Source organism: Elephas maximus, chromosome 23 (genome assembly GCF_024166365.1).
Source record: "Elephas maximus indicus isolate mEleMax1 chromosome 23, mEleMax1 primary haplotype, whole genome shotgun sequence".
In the NCBI taxonomy this organism is placed as follows: Eukaryota; Metazoa; Chordata; class Mammalia; order Proboscidea; family Elephantidae; genus Elephas; species Elephas maximus.
This window is the reverse complement of record NC_064841.1, coordinates 43,672,409-43,694,346: the sequence shown is the minus strand read 5'-3', so window position 1 is coordinate 43,694,346 and position 21,938 is coordinate 43,672,409.

Here is a 21,938-nt window from a genome sequence, read left to right as displayed (position 1 = left end):
CGTCTAACACTATCTATAATCCTAACCCTAATCCTAACCCTTATCCTATCCCTCAACCTTCATCTAAACTTCACACTAACCTTAAACCTAAACCTAACCCTAAACCTAACCCCTAACCCTAACCCGAATCCTAAACCTAGCCTTAACACTAACCTCAACACAAACCCAAACTCTAGCTCTAACCATAAAAATAACCCTCACCCTATCCTAAACTTCATCCAAACCCTAACCCTAATCTTAATCCTAAACCTAACCCAAACCCTAACCTCGAACCTAATTCGAACCATAAAGCTAGTCCATCTGTAACCCTGAACCTAACCCTTACGATAGCCCTGAACCTAACCTTAAACCTAATCCTAATCCTAACCCTAGACGTAATCCTAACCCTAACCCTAACACTCACTCTAACCTTGACCCCAAATAGAACACTAACTCTAACCCTAATCCGGAACCTAAACGTAAATCTTACACTGCAACTAACCCTCACCGTAAACCTAACCGAAACTCTACCTCTCACCCTAATCATAACACCCTAAACCCTCACTTAACTCTAAAACTAACCGTCACCCTCACGCTAACCCCTAACCGTATCCCCAAACCTAACCCTAATGCTAAACCTAGCCCTAACCCGAACACTAACCTGAACCCCTAGCCATAACGGTAACCCTAACCCTAACCCAAAGCCTAACCCCTAACACCAAAGCCTAACCCAAACCTTAACCCTAACTCTCACTCTAACTCTAACACTAACCCGAAACCGAATCATAAACCTAACCCTAACCCTAAACCAAATCTAACCATGACCAGAACCACAATTCCTAAGCGGAACCCTCACATAAACCCTAACCATAAACTACAACTCTAACCCCTAACACCTTACCATGACCATACTCCTAACCCTACCCAACTCTGACCCTAACCCTAACCCTCACCCCAACCAAAACGCCTAATACAACCCGCAAACCTAACCCTAACCGTAACACTGAACTTAATCCTAACCTAAAATCTAACCCTAACCCTAAAACTAAACAGAACCCGTAACCTTAACCCTAACCCTAAACATAACCTTAACACTAACCTGAAAACGAACCCAAACCTTAGCCATAAACCTAACCCTCACCCTATCTTAAACTTCACCCTATTCCTAACCTAAAGCTAAGGCTAACTTGAACCCTAACCCTAAACCTAACCCTAACCTTAACCTTGGCCCACCTCTAACCCTAAACCTAACCCTTACAATATCTCTGGCGCTGAGCCTCACCCTAAACCTAATCCTAAACCTAACCCTCACCCTAACCCTAACCTAACCGTAACCTAACTTTAAGCCTACCACAAACTTAAACCTAACCCTATCCCCTAACCCTAACTCTAACCCTAGACATAGCCCAAACTCTAACCCTAACCGTAACACTTACCCAAAACCCTCACCTTAACTGTAATCCTAACTCTAACTCTTACTGGAACCCTAAATTCAACCCTAATTATAACCCTATCCTAAACCTAACTGAAACACTAACCCAACCCTAACTCTAACCCTAATCCTTAGCCTAAAACGAACCTTAACCTTAAACCTAACCCGAAGCACTAACCCTAACTCTAACCCTAACCCTAAACCGAACCCTCACTCTTAACCAAAATTTCACCCTAACCATAGCCCTAAACCTACCCTAACTTCATTCAAACCCTAACCCTAACCAAAAGTAACCTAACACTAAACCTAACCCTAACTCTAAACCTAAACCAAAACCTAACCCTAACCCTGTTCCAAACCTGTACCCTAACCCCTAACCCTAAACCTCTCGCTTAACATAAACTTCACTCTAACTCTAACCCTAAAACTAAACATAACACTAAATCTCCCCCTAACCCTGACCCTAACCCTAATCCTAAGCGTAAAACTAACCCTAACCCTAAACTAAACCCTAGCCCTGACCCTAACTCGAACTCTAACACTAATCCTAACCCTAAAACTTACCCTACACGCTCAGCTTAAATGGAAACCTAGCACTAACCCTCACCCTAACATCTAAACCTAACCCCAACCCTTAACCTAACCCTATCTCGAACCTTAGCCTAGCCGTAAACCTAACCACGACTTAACCCTATTACTTACCCTAACCCTGACTCTAAACCTAACCTTAACCCTAAACTTAATCCTAACCTTAACCCTAACCCTAACCCCAACGCTAAACGTACGCGCAACCCTCACCCTTAACAACTTCACCCTAAGCCTAACCCTAAACCGAACCCTAAGTCTCACCCTAAACCTAACCCTATACCTGATCGTAAATTGACCCGAAAAAATAACCCTAACACTAAGCTTCACCCTAAACCTAACCCTCACCTTAACCGAAACACCAAACCCTAACCCTCATCCTTAACCTAAATTTCACCCTAAATCTAAGCCTAAGCCTAACCCTAAAACTAAACCTAACCCTAAACTATCGCCTAACTCTAGCCCCGACCCTAAGCCTAACCCTAACTCTAACCTTAACCCTAACCCTAACTCTAACCTTAACCCTAACCGTAGCACCCTAAAATATCAGCAGGAAAGAGAATACAAAAGGCCTTTTCTCCCTGGGTGCTTTCACAATCTCTTAAAGCTAAAACTATGTCGTCGCTCCTCTGGAAGGATAAATGCACTGCGATGTCGTTTTTCAGAGGAAGCCTTGCGTTCGCAAGAGCAAATGAGGAATTCATTGCAGGAGAGACGAAGGAAAGAAAAGTTTCTCTCATCGTGGTTGTTTGCTCAGAGGACTGGATGAAGCTAGGGAGCTCTCCCTTTCACTGAGAAACGTGTAGGCTGCTGTTGCCTCTGCGCTGTCTTTTTTGCAAAAGAGAGTGTAGTTACACACTTTGAACTGTGCAAATGCACCGGCGTTTGCTAGGATTTCACCAAGCGCTTTGTTTTCCCTGGGCAAAAATGAGCCTTCACAATAGCTTAATGCCGACACTGCATACTCGTTCCAGTTCGAGAACAGGGCTACTGCAAAGGAGTTTTCCGGAGGAAACCTTCCCACCGCGAAGGGCAGATATGCCGAGCTTATTGCACAAAAGTGAAACCAATGCCGGTAATCTCATTCTAACTGCTTTTGTCAGAGGAATGGATGAAGTCAGAGTGTTCTTTTCTTCACTGAGATACACAAAATCTGATGTTGCCTCTGAGCTCTGTTCTTGGCAAATAACTGAAACTGACATCCATTCATGTGGAGAAACACATGGCTTTGCTAGGATATCTCTATGCACTGTGCTTTTCCTGGGCCTCACTGTACCAGTAGTATCTCGTCAGGGCAACACTGCATAGGATTTACTCTGCCAGGAGAGAGTTTACTGCTTGGTAGTTTGTGCTAGGAAACCTTGCCTTCGCAAGTGGAAACTGACCGAGTTCAGGCAGGAAAGAGAATACAAAAGGCTTTTTTTCTCCCTGGGTGCTTTCACAATCTCTTAAGGCTAAAACTATGTCGTCGCTCCTCTGCAATTATAAACGCACTTCGATGTAGTTTTTCAGAAGAAGCCTTGCGTTTGCAAGAGCAAATGAGGAATTCATTGCAGGAAAGAGGAAGGAATAAAAGTTTCTCTCCTTATGCCTGCTTTGCTCAGAGGACTGGATGAAGTCAGGGAGTTCTTCCTTTCACTGAGAAACATGCAGGCTGCTGTTGCCTGTGCGCTCTCTTATTTGGAAAAGAGTCTGTAGTTAGACGCTTTGAACTGTGGAAAGGCACCGGGGTTTGTTAGGATTTCCCCAGGCGCTTTGCTTTCCCTGGGCCAAAACGAGCCTTCACAATAGCTTAAGGCTAACACTGCATACTCGTACCACTTCCAGAACACGGCTACCACAAGGCATTTCTCCCTATCCCTAACCCCAAACCGAACCCTAAGCCTAACCCAAAACCTAACCCTAAACCTAACCCTAACACCTAACCCTAATACTAACCCTAAACCTCATCCTTAACCTAAACTTCACCCTAAACCTAAACCTAACCCTAACCCTAAAACTAAATTAACCCTAAACTATCACCTAACGCTAGCCCTAACCCTAAACCCAACCCTAACTCTAACCCTAACCCTAACCGTACCACCCTGAAACATCAGCTTAACTGTAAACCTAACACTAACCCTCACATGAACCCCTTACCCTTTCCCCAACCGTAACCCGATCCCTAACCCTAACCCTAAGCCTGACCTAAACCTAACCCTTTCCCTAATCCTAAACTTAACCCTAACCGTAACTCTACCCTAACCCTAACCCTAAACCTAACAATCACTCTAAACTTGACCCTAAGCCTAACCCTAAACCCTAGCACTAACTCTAACTCTAAACCTAACCCTAACCCTAACCTAGCCCTCCCCTTTACAGTAAACCTAGCCTTAACCCTAACCTTACCCCTACCTAAACCTAAACCTAACCCTAACACTAACTTTAAACCAAACTCCAACCTTAACCCGAACCCTCACTATTAACTGAAACTTCACCCGAACCCTAACCCCAACTCTAACCCTAACCCTAACCTTAACAATTAACCTAAACTAAAACCTCACCTTAACTCTAAACCTAACCCTAACCGTCACCCTAGCCCTTAACCATTTATATCCCCAACCCTAAACCTACCTAACGCTATCCCTAACACTAACCCTAAACGAACAGTAACCCTAATCCAACGCTAACGCTAACATTAACCCTAAACATCAGCCTACACTAACCATAAACCTAACCCTCCACCCTGAACCTAACGTCTAACACTATCTATAATCCTAACCCTAATCCTAACCCTTATCCTATCCCTCAACCTTCATCTAAACTTCACACTAACCTTAAACCTAAACCTAACCCTAAACCTAACCCCTAACCCTAACCCGAATCCTAAACCTAGCCTTAACACTAACCTCAACACAAACCCAAACTCTAGCTCTAACCATAAAAATAACCCTCACCCTATCCTAAACTTCATCCAAACCCTAACCCTAATCTTAATCCTAAACCTAACCCAAACCCTAACCTCGAACCTAATTCGAACCATAAAGCTAGTCCATCTGTAACCCTGAACCTAACCCTTACGATAGCCCTGAACCTAACCTTAAACCTAATCCTAATCCTAACCCTAGACGTAATCCTAACCCTAACCCTAACACTCACTCTAACCTTGACCCCAAATAGAACACTAACTCTAACCCTAATCCGGAACCTAAACGTAAATCTTACACTGCAACTAACCCTCACCGTAAACCTAACCGAAACTCTACCTCTCACCCTAATCATAACACCCTAAACCCTCACTTAACTCTAAAACTAACCGTCACCCTCACGCTAACCCCTAACCGTATCCCCAAACCTAACCCTAATGCTAAACCTAGCCCTAACCCGAACACTAACCTGAACCCCTAGCCATAACGGTAACCCTAACCCTAACCCAAAGCCTAACCCCTAACACCAAAGCCTAACCCAAACCTTAACCCTAACTCTCACTCTAACTCTAACACTAACCCGAAACCGAATCATAAACCTAACCCTAACCCTAAACCAAATCTAACCATGACCAGAACCACAATTCCTAAGCGGAACCCTCACATAAACCCTAACCATAAACTACAACTCTAACCCCTAACACCTTACCATGACCATACTCCTAACCCTACCCAACTCTGACCCTAACCCTAACCCTCACCCCAACCAAAACGCCTAATACAACCCGCAAACCTAACCCTAACCGTAACACTGAACTTAATCCTAACCTAAAATCTAACCCTAACCCTAAAACTAAACAGAACCCGTAACCTTAACCCTAACCCTAAACATAACCTTAACACTAACCTGAAAACGAACCCAAACCTTAGCCATAAACCTAACCCTCACCCTATCTTAAACTTCACCCTATTCCTAACCTAAAGCTAAGGCTAACTTGAACCCTAACCCTAAACCTAACCCTAACCTTAACCTTGGCCCACCTCTAACCCTAAACCTAACCCTTACAATATCTCTGGCGCTGAGCCTCACCCTAAACCTAATCCTAAACCTAACCCTCACCCTAACCCTAACCTAACCGTAACCTAACTTTAAGCCTACCACAAACTTAAACCTAACCCTATCCCCTAACCCTAACTCTAACCCTAGACATAGCCCAAACTCTAACCCTAACCGTAACACTTACCCAAAACCCTCACCTTAACTGTAATCCTAACTCTAACTCTTACTGGAACCCTAAATTCAACCCTAATTATAACCCTATCCTAAACCTAACTGAAACACTAACCCAACCCTAACTCTAACCCTAATCCTTAGCCTAAAACGAACCTTAACCTTAAACCTAACCCGAAGCACTAACCCTAACTCTAACCCTAACCCTAAACCGAACCCTCACTCTTAACCAAAATTTCACCCTAACCATAGCCCTAAACCTACCCTAACTTCATTCAAACCCTAACCCTAACCAAAAGTAACCTAACACTAAACCTAACCCTAACTCTAAACCTAAACCAAAACCTAACCCTAACCCTGTTCCAAACCTGTACCCTAACCCCTAACCCTAAACCTCTCGCTTAACATAAACTTCACTCTAACTCTAACCCTAAAACTAAACATAACACTAAATCTCCCCCTAACCCTGACCCTAACCCTAATCCTAAGCGTAAAACTAACCCTAACCCTAAACTAAACCCTAGCCCTGACCCTAACTCGAACTCTAACACTAATCCTAACCCTAAAACTTACCCTACACGCTCAGCTTAAATGGAAACCTAGCACTAACCCTCACCCTAACATCTAAACCTAACCCCAACCCTTAACCTAACCCTATCTCGAACCTTAGCCTAGCCGTAAACCTAACCACGACTTAACCCTATTACTTACCCTAACCCTGACTCTAAACCTAACCTTAACCCTAAACTTAATCCTAACCTTAACCCTAACCCTAACCCCAACGCTAAACGTACGCGCAACCCTCACCCTTAACAACTTCACCCTAAGCCTAACCCTAAACCGAACCCTAAGTCTCACCCTAAACCTAACCCTATACCTGATCGTAAATTGACCCGAAAAAATAACCCTAACACTAAGCTTCACCCTAAACCTAACCCTCACCTTAACCGAAACACCAAACCCTAACCCTCATCCTTAACCTAAATTTCACCCTAAATCTAAGCCTAAGCCTAACCCTAAAACTAAACCTAACCCTAAACTATCGCCTAACTCTAGCCCCGACCCTAAGCCTAACCCTAACTCTAACCTTAACCCTAACCCTAACTCTAACCTTAACCCTAACCGTAGCACCCTAAAATATCAGCAGGAAAGAGAATACAAAAGGCCTTTTCTCCCTGGGTGCTTTCACAATCTCTTAAAGCTAAAACTATGTCGTCGCTCCTCTGGAAGGATAAATGCACTGCGATGTCGTTTTTCAGAGGAAGCCTTGCGTTCGCAAGAGCAAATGAGGAATTCATTGCAGGAGAGACGAAGGAAAGAAAAGTTTCTCTCATCGTGGTTGTTTGCTCAGAGGACTGGATGAAGCTAGGGAGCTCTCCCTTTCACTGAGAAACGTGTAGGCTGCTGTTGCCTCTGCGCTGTCTTTTTTGCAAAAGAGAGTGTAGTTACACACTTTGAACTGTGCAAATGCACCGGCGTTTGCTAGGATTTCACCAAGCGCTTTGTTTTCCCTGGGCAAAAATGAGCCTTCACAATAGCTTAATGCCGACACTGCATACTCGTTCCAGTTCGAGAACAGGGCTACTGCAAAGGAGTTTTCCGGAGGAAACCTTCCCACCGCGAAGGGCAGATATGCCGAGCTTATTGCACAAAAGTGAAACCAATGCCGGTAATCTCATTCTAACTGCTTTTGTCAGAGGAATGGATGAAGTCAGAGTGTTCTTTTCTTCACTGAGATACACAAAATCTGATGTTGCCTCTGAGCTCTGTTCTTGGCAAATAACTGAAACTGACATCCATTCATGTGGAGAAACACATGGCTTTGCTAGGATATCTCTATGCACTGTGCTTTTCCTGGGCCTCACTGTACCAGTAGTATCTCGTCAGGGCAACACTGCATAGGATTTACTCTGCCAGGAGAGAGTTTACTGCTTGGTAGTTTGTGCTAGGAAACCTTGCCTTCGCAAGTGGAAACTGACCGAGTTCAGGCAGGAAAGAGAATACAAAAGGCTTTTTTTCTCCCTGGGTGCTTTCACAATCTCTTAAGGCTAAAACTATGTCGTCGCTCCTCTGCAATTATAAACGCACTTCGATGTAGTTTTTCAGAAGAAGCCTTGCGTTTGCAAGAGCAAATGAGGAATTCATTGCAGGAAAGAGGAAGGAATAAAAGTTTCTCTCCTTATGCCTGCTTTGCTCAGAGGACTGGATGAAGTCAGGGAGTTCTTCCTTTCACTGAGAAACATGCAGGCTGCTGTTGCCTGTGCGCTCTCTTATTTGGAAAAGAGTCTGTAGTTAGACGCTTTGAACTGTGGAAAGGCACCGGGGTTTGTTAGGATTTCCCCAGGCGCTTTGCTTTCCCTGGGCCAAAACGAGCCTTCACAATAGCTTAAGGCTAACACTGCATACTCGTACCACTTCCAGAACACGGCTACCACAAGGCATTTCTCCCTATCCCTAACCCCAAACCGAACCCTAAGCCTAACCCAAAACCTAACCCTAAACCTAACCCTAACACCTAACCCTAATACTAACCCTAAACCTCATCCTTAACCTAAACTTCACCCTAAACCTAAACCTAACCCTAACCCTAAAACTAAATTAACCCTAAACTATCACCTAACGCTAGCCCTAACCCTAAACCCAACCCTAACCCTAACTCTAACCCTAACCCTAACCGTACCACCCTGAAACATCAGCTTAACTGTAAACCTAACACTAACCCTCACATGAACCCCTTACCCTTTCCCCAACCGTAACCCGATCCCTAACCCTAACCCTAAGCCTGACCTAAACCTAACCCTTTCCCTAATCCTAAACTTAACCCTAACCGTAACTCTACCCTAACCCTAACCCTAAACCTAACAATCACTCTAAACTTGACCCTAAGCCTAACCCTAAACCCTAGCACTAACTCTAACTCTAAACCTAACCCTAACCCTAACCTAGCCCTCCCCTTTACAGTAAACCTAGCCTTAACCCTAACCTTACCCCTACCTAAACCTAAACCTAACCCTAACACTAACTTTAAACCAAACTCCAACCTTAACCCGAACCCTCACTATTAACTGAAACTTCACCCGAACCCTAACCCCAACTCTAACCCTAACCCTAACCTTAACAATTAACCTAAACTAAAACCTCACCTTAACTCTAAACCTAACCCTAACCGTCACCCTAGCCCTTAACCATTTATATCCCCAACCCTAAACCTACCTAACGCTATCCCTAACACTAACCCTAAACGAACAGTAACCCTAATCCAACGCTAACGCTAACATTAACCCTAAACATCAGCCTACACTAACCATAAACCTAACCCTCCACCCTGAACCTAACGTCTAACACTATCTATAATCCTAACCCTAATCCTAACCCTTATCCTATCCCTCAACCTTCATCTAAACTTCACACTAACCTTAAACCTAAACCTAACCCTAAACCTAACCCCTAACCCTAACCCGAATCCTAAACCTAGCCTTAACACTAACCTCAACACAAACCCAAACTCTAGCTCTAACCATAAAAATAACCCTCACCCTATCCTAAACTTCATCCAAACCCTAACCCTAATCTTAATCCTAAACCTAACCCAAACCCTAACCTCGAACCTAATTCGAACCATAAAGCTAGTCCATCTGTAACCCTGAACCTAACCCTTACGATAGCCCTGAACCTAACCTTAAACCTAATCCTAATCCTAACCCTAGACGTAATCCTAACCCTAACCCTAACACTCACTCTAACCTTGACCCCAAATAGAACACTAACTCTAACCCTAATCCGGAACCTAAACGTAAATCTTACACTGCAACTAACCCTCACCGTAAACCTAACCGAAACTCTACCTCTCACCCTAATCATAACACCCTAAACCCTCACTTAACTCTAAAACTAACCGTCACCCTCACGCTAACCCCTAACCGTATCCCCAAACCTAACCCTAATGCTAAACCTAGCCCTAACCCGAACACTAACCTGAACCCCTAGCCATAACGGTAACCCTAACCCTAACCCAAAGCCTAACCCCTAACACCAAAGCCTAACCCAAACCTTAACCCTAACTCTCACTCTAACTCTAACACTAACCCGAAACCGAATCATAAACCTAACCCTAACCCTAAACCAAATCTAACCATGACCAGAACCACAATTCCTAAGCGGAACCCTCACATAAACCCTAACCATAAACTACAACTCTAACCCCTAACACCTTACCATGACCATACTCCTAACCCTACCCAACTCTGACCCTAACCCTAACCCTCACCCCAACCAAAACGCCTAATACAACCCGCAAACCTAACCCTAACCGTAACACTGAACTTAATCCTAACCTAAAATCTAACCCTAACCCTAAAACTAAACAGAACCCGTAACCTTAACCCTAACCCTAAACATAACCTTAACACTAACCTGAAAACGAACCCAAACCTTAGCCATAAACCTAACCCTCACCCTATCTTAAACTTCACCCTATTCCTAACCTAAAGCTAAGGCTAACTTGAACCCTAACCCTAAACCTAACCCTAACCTTAACCTTGGCCCACCTCTAACCCTAAACCTAACCCTTACAATATCTCTGGCGCTGAGCCTCACCCTAAACCTAATCCTAAACCTAACCCTCACCCTAACCCTAACCTAACCGTAACCTAACTTTAAGCCTACCACAAACTTAAACCTAACCCTATCCCCTAACCCTAACTCTAACCCTAGACATAGCCCAAACTCTAACCCTAACCGTAACACTTACCCAAAACCCTCACCTTAACTGTAATCCTAACTCTAACTCTTACTGGAACCCTAAATTCAACCCTAATTATAACCCTATCCTAAACCTAACTGAAACACTAACCCAACCCTAACTCTAACCCTAATCCTTAGCCTAAACCGAACCTTAACCTTAAACCTAACCCGAAGCACTAACCCTAACTCTAACCCTAACCCTAAACCGAACCCTCACTCTTAACCAAAATTTCACCCTAACCATAGCCCTAAACCTACCCTAACTTCATTCAAACCCTAACCCTAACCAAAAGTAACCTAACACTAAACCTAACCCTAACTCTAAACCTAAACCAAAACCTAACCCTAACCCTGTTCCAAACCTGTACCCTAACCCCTAACCCTAAACCTCTCGCTTAACATAAACTTCACTCTAACTCTAACCCTAAAACTAAACATAACACTAAATCTCCCCCTAACCCTGACCCTAACCCTAATCCTAAGCGTAAAACTAACCCTAACCCTAAACTAAACCCTAGCCCTGACCCTAACTCGAACTCTAACACTAATCCTAACCCTAAAACTTACCCTACACGCTCAGCTTAAATGGAAACCTAGCACTAACCCTCACCCTAACATCTAAACCTAACCCCAACCCTTAACCTAACCCTATCTCGAACCTTAGCCTAGCCGTAAACCTAACCACGACTTAACCCTATTACTTACCCTAACCCTGACTCTAAACCTAACCTTAACCCTAAACTTAATCCTAACCTTAACCCTAACCCTAACCCCAACGCTAAACGTACGCGCAACCCTCACCCTTAACAACTTCACCCTAAGCCTAACCCTAAACCGAACCCTAAGTCTCACCCTAAACCTAAAAACCCATACCTGATCGTAAATTGACCCGAAAAAATAACCCTAACACTAAGCTTCACCCTAAACCTAACCCTCACCTTAACCGAAACACCAAACCCTAACCCTCATCCTTAACCTAAATTTCACCCTAAATCTAAGCCTAAGCCTAACCCTAAAACTAAACCTAACCCTAAACTATCGCCTAACTCTAGCCCCGACCCTAAGCCTAACCCTAACTCTAACCTTAACCCTAACCCTAACTCTAACCTTAACCCTAACCGTAGCACCCTAAAATATCAGCAGGAAAGAGAATACAAAAGGCCTTTTCTCCCTGGGTGCTTTCACAATCTCTTAAAGCTAAAACTATGTCGTCGCTCCTCTGGAAGGATAAATGCACTGCGATGTCGTTTTTCAGAGGAAGCCTTGCGTTCGCAAGAGCAAATGAGGAATTCATTGCAGGAGAGACGAAGGAAAGAAAAGTTTCTCTCATCGTGGTTGTTTGCTCAGAGGACTGGATGAAGCTAGGGAGCTCTCCCTTTCACTGAGAAACGTGTAGGCTGCTGTTGCCTCTGCGCTGTCTTTTTTGCAAAAGAGAGTGTAGTTACACACTTTGAACTGTGCAAATGCACCGGCGTTTGCTAGGATTTCACCAAGCGCTTTGTTTTCCCTGGGCAAAAATGAGCCTTCACAATAGCTTAATGCCGACACTGCATACTCGTTCCAGTTCGAGAACAGGGCTACTGCAAAGGAGTTTTCCGGAGGAAACCTTCCCACCGCGAAGGGCAGATATGCCGAGCTTATTGCACAAAAGTGAAACCAATGCCGGTAATCTCATTCTAACTGCTTTTGTCAGAGGAATGGATGAAGTCAGAGTGTTCTTTTCTTCACTGAGATACACAAAATCTGATGTTGCCTCTGAGCTCTGTTCTTGGCAAATAACTGAAACTGACATCCATTCATGTGGAGAAACACATGGCTTTGCTAGGATATCTCTATGCACTGTGCTTTTCCTGGGCCTCACTGTACCAGTAGTATCTCGTCAGGGCAACACTGCATAGGATTTACTCTGCCAGGAGAGAGTTTACTGCTTGGTAGTTTGTGCTAGGAAACCTTGCCTTCGCAAGTGGAAACTGACCGAGTTCAGGCAGGAAAGAGAATACAAAAGGCTTTTTTTCTCCCTGGGTGCTTTCACAATCTCTTAAGGCTAAAACTATGTCGTCGCTCCTCTGCAATTATAAACGCACTTCGATGTAGTTTTTCAGAAGAAGCCTTGCGTTTGCAAGAGCAAATGAGGAATTCATTGCAGGAAAGAGGAAGGAATAAAAGTTTCTCTCCTTATGCCTGCTTTGCTCAGAGGACTGGATGAAGTCAGGGAGTTCTTCCTTTCACTGAGAAACATGCAGGCTGCTGTTGCCTGTGCGCTCTCTTATTTGGAAAAGAGTCTGTAGTTAGACGCTTTGAACTGTGGAAAGGCACCGGGGTTTGTTAGGATTTCCCCAGGCGCTTTGCTTTCCCTGGGCCAAAACGAGCCTTCACAATAGCTTAAGGCTAACACTGCATACTCGTACCACTTCCAGAACACGGCTACCACAAGGCATTTCTCCCTATCCCTAACCCCAAACCGAACCCTAAGCCTAACCCAAAACCTAACCCTAAACCTAACCCTAACACCTAACCCTAATACTAACCCTAAACCTCATCCTTAACCTAAACTTCACCCTAAACCTAAACCTAACCCTAACCCTAAAACTAAATTAACCCTAAACTATCACCTAACGCTAGCCCTAACCCTAAACCCAACCCTAACCCTAACTCTAACCCTAACCCTAACCGTACCACCCTGAAACATCAGCTTAACTGTAAACCTAACACTAACCCTCACATGAACCCCTTACCCTTTCCCCAACCGTAACCCGATCCCTAACCCTAACCCTAAGCCTGACCTAAACCTAACCCTTTCCCTAATCCTAAACTTAACCCTAACCGTAACTCTACCCTAACCCTAACCCTAAACCTAACAATCACTCTAAACTTGACCCTAAGCCTAACCCTAAACCCTAGCACTAACTCTAACTCTAAACCTAACCCTAACCCTAACCTAGCCCTCCCCTTTACAGTAAACCTAGCCTTAACCCTAACCTTACCCCTACCTAAACCTAAACCTAACCCTAACACTAACTTTAAACCAAACTCCAACCTTAACCCGAACCCTCACTATTAACTGAAACTTCACCCGAACCCTAACCCCAACTCTAACCCTAACCCTAACCTTAACAATTAACCTAAACTAAAACCTCACCTTAACTCTAAACCTAACCCTAACCGTCACCCTAGCCCTTAACCATTTATATCCCCAACCCTAAACCTACCTAACGCTATCCCTAACACTAACCCTAAACGAACAGTAACCCTAATCCAACGCTAACGCTAACATTAACCCTAAACATCAGCCTACACTAACCATAAACCTAACCCTCCACCCTGAACCTAACGTCTAACACTATCTATAATCCTAACCCTAATCCTAACCCTTATCCTATCCCTCAACCTTCATCTAAACTTCACACTAACCTTAAACCTAAACCTAACCCTAAACCTAACCCCTAACCCTAACCCGAATCCTAAACCTAGCCTTAACACTAACCTCAACACAAACCCAAACTCTAGCTCTAACCATAAAAATAACCCTCACCCTATCCTAAACTTCATCCAAACCCTAACCCTAATCTTAATCCTAAACCTAACCCAAACCCTAACCTCGAACCTAATTCGAACCATAAAGCTAGTCCATCTGTAACCCTGAACCTAACCCTTACGATAGCCCTGAACCTAACCTTAAACCTAATCCTAATCCTAACCCTAGACGTAATCCTAACCCTAACCCTAACACTCACTCTAACCTTGACCCCAAATAGAACACTAACTCTAACCCTAATCCGGAACCTAAACGTAAATCTTACACTGCAACTAACCCTCACCGTAAACCTAACCGAAACTCTACCTCTCACCCTAATCATAACACCCTAAACCCTCACTTAACTCTAAAACTAACCGTCACCCTCACGCTAACCCCTAACCGTATCCCCAAACCTAACCCTAATGCTAAACCTAGCCCTAACCCGAACACTAACCTGAACCCCTAGCCATAACGGTAACCCTAACCCTAACCCAAAGCCTAACCCCTAACACCAAAGCCTAACCCAAACCTTAACCCTAACTCTCACTCTAACTCTAACACTAACCCGAAACCGAATCATAAACCTAACCCTAACCCTAAACCAAATCTAACCATGACCAGAACCACAATTCCTAAGCGGAACCCTCACATAAACCCTAACCATAAACTACAACTCTAACCCCTAACACCTTACCATGACCATACTCCTAACCCTACCCAACTCTGACCTAACCCTAACCCTCACCCCAACCAAAACGCCTAATACAACCCGCAAACCTAACCCTAACCGTAACACTGAACTTAATCCTAACCTAAAATCTAACCCTAACCCTAAAACTAAACAGAACCCGTAACCTTAACCCTAACCCTAAACATAACCTTAACACTAACCTGAAAACGAACCCAAACCTTAGCCATAAACCTAACCCTCACCCTATCTTAAACTTCACCCTATTCCTAACCTAAAGCTAAGGCTAACTTGAACCCTAACCCTAAACCTAACCCTAACCTTAACCTTGGCCCACCTCTAACCCTAAACCTAACCCTTACAATATCTCTGGCGCTGAGCCTCACCCTAAACCTAATCCTAAACCTAACCCTCACCCTAACCCTAACCTAACCGTAACCTAACTTTAAGCCTACCACAAACTTAAACCTAACCCTATCCCCTAACCCTAACTCTAACCCTAGACATAGCCCAAACTCTAACCCTAACCGTAACACTTACCCAAAACCCTCACCTTAACTGTAATCCTAACTCTAACTCTTACTGGAACCCTAAATTCAACCCTAATTATAACCCTATCCTAAACCTAACTGAAACACTAACCCAACCCTAACTCTAACCCTAATCCTTAGCCTAAAACGAACCTTAACCTTAAACCTAACCCGAAGCACTAACCCTAACTCTAACCCTAACCCTAAACCGAACCCTCACTCTTAACCAAAATTTCACCCTAACCATAGCCCTAAACCTACCCTAACTTCATTCAAACCCTAACCCTAACCAAAAGTAACCTAACACTAAACCTAACCCTAACTCTAAACCTAAACCAAAACCTAACCCTAACCCTGTTCCAAACCTGTACCCTAACCCCTAACCCTAAACCTCTCGCTTAACATAAACTTCACTCTAACTCTAACCCTAAAACTAAACATAACACTAAATCTCCCCCTAACCCTGACCCTAACCCTAATCCTAAGCGTAAAACTAACCCTAACCCTAAACTAAACCCTAGCCCTGACCCTAACTCGAACTCTAACACTAATCCTAACCCTAAAACTTACCCTACACGCTCAGCTTAAATGGAAACCTAGCACTAACCCTCACCCTAACATCTAAACCTAACCCCAACCCTTAACCTAACCCTATCTCGAACCTTAGCCTAGCCGTAAACCTAACCACGACTTAACCCTATTACTTACCCTAACCCTGACTCTAAACCTAACCTTAACCCTAAACTTAATCCTAACCTTAACCCTAACCCTAACCCCAACGCTAAACGTACGCGCAACCCTCACCCTTAACAACTTCACCCTAAGCCTAACCCTAAACCGAACCCTAAGTCTCACCCTAAACCTAAAAACCCTATACCTGATCGTAAATTGACCCGAAAAAATAACCCTAACACTAAGCTTCACCCTAAACCTAACCCTCACCTTAACCGAAACACCAAACCCTAACCCTCATCCTTAACCTAAATTTCACCCTAAATCTAAGCCTAAGCCTAACCCTAAAACTAAACCTAACCCTAAACTATCGCCTAACTCTAGCCCCGACCCTAAGCCTAACCCTAACTCTAACCTTAACCCTAACCCTAACTCTAACCTTAACCCTAACCGTAGCACCCTAAAATATCAGCAGGAAAGAGAATACAAAAGGCCTTTTCTCCCTGGGTGCTTTCACAATCTCTTAAAGCTAAAACTATGTCGTCGCTCCTCTGGAAGGATAAATGCACTGCGATGTCGTTTTTCAGAGGAAGCCTTGCGTTCGCAAGAGCAAATGAGGAATTCATTGCAGGAGAGACGAAGGAAAGAAAAGTTTCTCTCATCGTGGTTGTTTGCTCAGAGGACTGGATGAAGCTAGGGAGCTCTCCCTTTCACTGAGAAACGTGTAGGCTGCTGTTGCCTCTGCGCTGTCTTTTTTGCAAAAGAGAGTGTAGTTACACACTTTGAACTGTGCAAATGCACCGGCGTTTGCTAGGATTTCACCAAGCGCTTTGTTTTCCCTGGGCAAAAATGAGCCTTCACAATAGCTTAATGCCGACACTGCATACTCGTTCCAGTTCGAGAACAGGGCTACTGCAAAGGAGTTTTCCGGAGGAAACCTTCCCACCGCGAAGGGCAGATATGCCGAGCTTATTGCACAAAAGTGAAACCAATGCCGGTAATCTCATTCTAACTGCTTTTGTCAGAGGAATGGATGAAGTCAGAGTGTTCTTTTCTTCACTGAGATACACAAAATCTGATGTTGCCTCTGAGCTCTGTTCTTGGCAAATAACTGAAACTGACATCCATTCATGTGGAGAAACACATGGCTTTGCTAGGATATCTCTATGCACTGTGCTTTTCCTGGGCCTCACTGTACCAGTAGTATCTCGTCAGGGCAACACTGCATAGGATTTACTCTGCCAGGAGAGAGTTTACTGCTTGGTAGTTTGTGCTAGGAAACCTTGCCTTCGCAAGTGGAAACTGACCGAGTTCAGGCAGGAAAGAGAATACAAAAGGCTTTTTTTCTCCCTGGGTGCTTTCACAATCTCTTAAGGCTAAAACTATGTCGTCGCTCCTCTGCAATTATAAACGCACTTCGATGTAGTTTTTCAGAAGAAGCCTTGCGTTTGCAAGAGCAAATGAGGAATTCATTGCAGGAAAGAGGAAGGAATAAAAGTTTCTCTCCTTATGCCTGCTTTGCTCAGAGGACTGGATGAAGTCAGGGAGTTCTTCCTTTCACTGAGAAACATGCAGGCTGCTGTTGCCTGTGCGCTCTCTTATTTGGAAAAGAGTCTGTAGTTAGACGCTTTGAACTGTGGAAAGGCACCGGGGTTTGTTAGGATTTCCCCAGGCGCTTTGCTTTCCCTGGGCCAAAACGAGCCTTCACAATAGCTTAAGGCTAACACTGCATACTCGTACCACTTCCAGAACACGGCTACCACAAGGCATTTCTCCCTATCCCTAACCCCAAACCGAACCCTAAGCCTAACCCAAAACCTAACCCTAAACCTAACCCTAACACCTAACCCTAATACTAACCCTAAACCTCATCCTTAACCTAAACTTCACCCTAAACCTAAACCTAACCCTAACCCTAAAACTAAATTAACCCTAAACTATCACCTAACGCTAGCCCTAACCCTAAACCCAACCCTAACCCTAACTCTAACCCTAACCCTAACCGTACCACCCTGAAACATCAGCTTAACTGTAAACCTAACACTAACCCTCACATGAACCCCTTACCCTTTCCCCAACCGTAACCCGATCCCTAACCCTAACCCTAAGCCTGACCTAAACCTAACCCTTTCCCTAATCCTAAACTTAACCCTAACCGTAACTCTACCCTAACCCTAACCCTAAACCTAACAATCACTCTAAACTTGACCCTAAGCCTAACCCTAAACCCTAGCACTAACTCTAACTCTAAACCTAACCCTAACCCTAACCTAGCCCTCCCCTTTACAGTAAACCTAGCCTTAACCCTAACCTTACCCCTACCTAAACCTAAACCTAACCCTAACACTAACTTTAAACCAAACTCCAACCTTAACCCGAACCCTCACTATTAACTGAAACTTCACCCGAACCCTAACCCCAACTCTAACCCTAACCCTAACCTTAACAATTAACCTAAACTAAAACCTCACCTTAACTCTAAACCTAACCCTAACCGTCACCCTAGCCCTTAACCATTTATATCCCCAACCCTAAACCTACCTAACGCTATCCCTAACACTAACCCTAAACGAACAGTAACCCTAATCCAACGCTAACGCTAACATTAACCCTAAACATCAGCCTACACTAACCATAAACCTAACCCTCCACCCTGAACCTAACGTCTAACACTATCTATAATCCTAACCCTAATCCTAACCCTTATCCTATCCCTCAACCTTCATCTAAACTTCACACTAACCTTAAACCTAAACCTAACCCTAAACCTAACCCCTAACCCTAACCCGAATCCTAAACCTAGCCTTAACACTAACCTCAACACAAACCCAAACTCTAGCTCTAACCATAAAAATAACCCTCACCCTATCCTAAACTTCATCCAAACCCTAACCCTAATCTTAATCCTAAACCTAACCCAAACCCTAACCTCGAACCTAATTCGAACCATAAAGCTAGTCCATCTGTAACCCTGAACCTAACCCTTACGATAGCCCTGAACCTAACCTTAAACCTAATCCTAATCCTAACCCTAGACGTAATCCTAACCCTAACCCTAACACTCACTCTAACCTTGACCCCAAATAGAACACTAACTCTAACCCTAATCCGGAACCTAAACGTAAATCTTACACTGCAACTAACCCTCACCGTAAACCTAACCGAAACTCTACCTCTCACCCTAATCATAACACCCTAAACCCTCACTTAACTCTAAAACTAACCGTCACCCTCACGCTAACCCCTAACCGTATCCCCAAACCTAACCCTAATGCTAAACCTAGCCCTAACCCGAACACTAACCTGAACCCCTAGCCATAACGGTAACCCTAACCCTAACCCAAAGCCTAACCCCTAACACCAAAGCCTAACCCAAACCTTAACCCTAACTCTCACTCTAACTCTAACACTAACCCGAAACCGAATCATAAACCTAACCCTAACCCTAAACCAAATCTAACCATGACCAGAACCACAATTCCTAAGCGGAACCCTCACATAAACCCTAACCATAAACTACAACTCTAACCCCTAACACCTTACCATGACCATACTCCTAACCCTACCCAACTCTGACCCTAACCCTAACCCTCACCCCAACCAAAACGCCTAATACAACCCGCAAACCTAACCCTAACCGTAACACTGAACTTAATCCTAACCTAAAATCTAACCCTAACCCTAAAACTAAACAGAACCCGTAACCTTAACCCTAACCCTAAACATAACCTTAACACTAACCTGAAAACGAACCCAAACCTTAGCCATAAACCTAACCCTCACCCTATCTTAAACTTCACCCTATTCCTAACCTAAAGCTAAGGCTAACTTGAACCCTAACCCTAAACCTAACCCTAACCTTAACCTTGGCCCACCTCTAACCCTAAACCTAACCCTTACAATATCTCTGGCGCTGAGCCTCACCCTAAACCTAATCCTAAACCTAACCCTCACCCTAACCCTAACCTAACCGTAACCTAACTTTAAGCCTACCACAAACTTAAACCTAACCCTATCCCCTAACTCTAACCCTAGACATAGCCCAAACTCTAACCCTAACCGTAACACTTACCCAAAACCCTCACCTTAACTGTAATCCTAACTCTAACTCTTACTGGAACCCTAAATTCAACCCTAATTATAACCCTATCCTAAACCTAACTGAAACACTAACCCAACCCTAACTCTAACCCTAATCCTTAGCCTAAAACGAACCTTAACCTTAAACCTAACCCGAAGCACTAACCCTAACTCTAACCCTAACCCTAAACCGAACCCTCACTCTTAACCAAAATTTCACCCTAACCATAGCCCTAAACCTACCCTAACTTCATTCAAACCCTAACCCTAACCAAAAGTAACCTAACACTAAACCTAACCCTAACTCTAAACCTAAACCAAAACCTAACCCTAACCCTGTTCCAAACCTGTACCCTAACCCCTAACCCTAAACCTCTCGCTTAACATAAACTTCACTCTAACTCTAACCCTAAAACTAAACATAACACTAAATCTCCCCCTAACCCTGACCCTAACCCTAATCCTAAGCGTAAAACTAACCCTAACCCTAAACTAAACCCTAGCCCTGACCCTAACTCGAACTCTAACACTAATCCTAACCCTAAAACTTACCCTACACGCTCAGCTTAAATGGAAACCTAGCACTAACCCTCACCCTAACATCTAAACCTAACCCCAACCCTTAACCTAACCCTATCTCGAACCTTAGCCTAGCCGTAAACCTAACCACGACTTAACCCTATTACTTACCCTAACCCTGACTCTAAACCTAACCTTAACCCTAAACTTAATCCTAACCTTAACCCTAACCCTAACCCCAACGCTAAACGTACGCGCAACCCTCACCCTTAACAACTTCACCCTAAGCCTAACCCTAAACCGAACCCTAAGTCTCACCCTAAACCTAAAAACCCATACCTGATCGTAAATTGACCCGAAAAAATAACCCTAACACTAAGCTTCACCCTAAACCTAACCCTCACCTTAACCGAAACACCAAACCCTAACCCTCATCCTTAACCTAAATTTCACCCTAAATCTAAGCCTAAGCCTAACCCTAAAACTAAACCTAACCCTAAACTATCGCCTAACTCTAGCCCCGACCCTAAGCCTAACCCTAACTCTAACCTTAACCCTAACCCTAACTCTAACCTTAACCCTAACCGTAGCACCCTAAAATATCAGCAGGAAAGAGAATACAAAAGGCCTTTTCTCCCTGGGTGCTTTCACAATCTCTTAAAGCTAAAACTATGTCGTCGCTCCTCTGGAAGGATAAATGCACTGCGATGTCGTTTTTCAGAGGAAGCCTTGCGTTCGCAAGAGCAAATGAGGAATTCATTGCAGGAGAGACGAAGGAAAGAAAAGTTTCTCTCATCGTGGTTGTTTGCTCAGAGGACTGGATGAAGCTAGGGAGCTCTCCCTTTCACTGAGAAACGTGTAGGCTGCTGTTGCCTCTGCGCTGTCTTTTTTGCAAAAGAGAGTGTAGTTACACACTTTGAACTGTGCAAATGCACCGGCGTTTGCTAGGATTTCACCAAGCGCTTTGTTTTCCCTGGGCAAAAATGAGCCTTCACAATAGCTTAATGCCGACACTGCATACTCGTTCCAGTTCGAGAACAGGGCTACTGCAAAGGA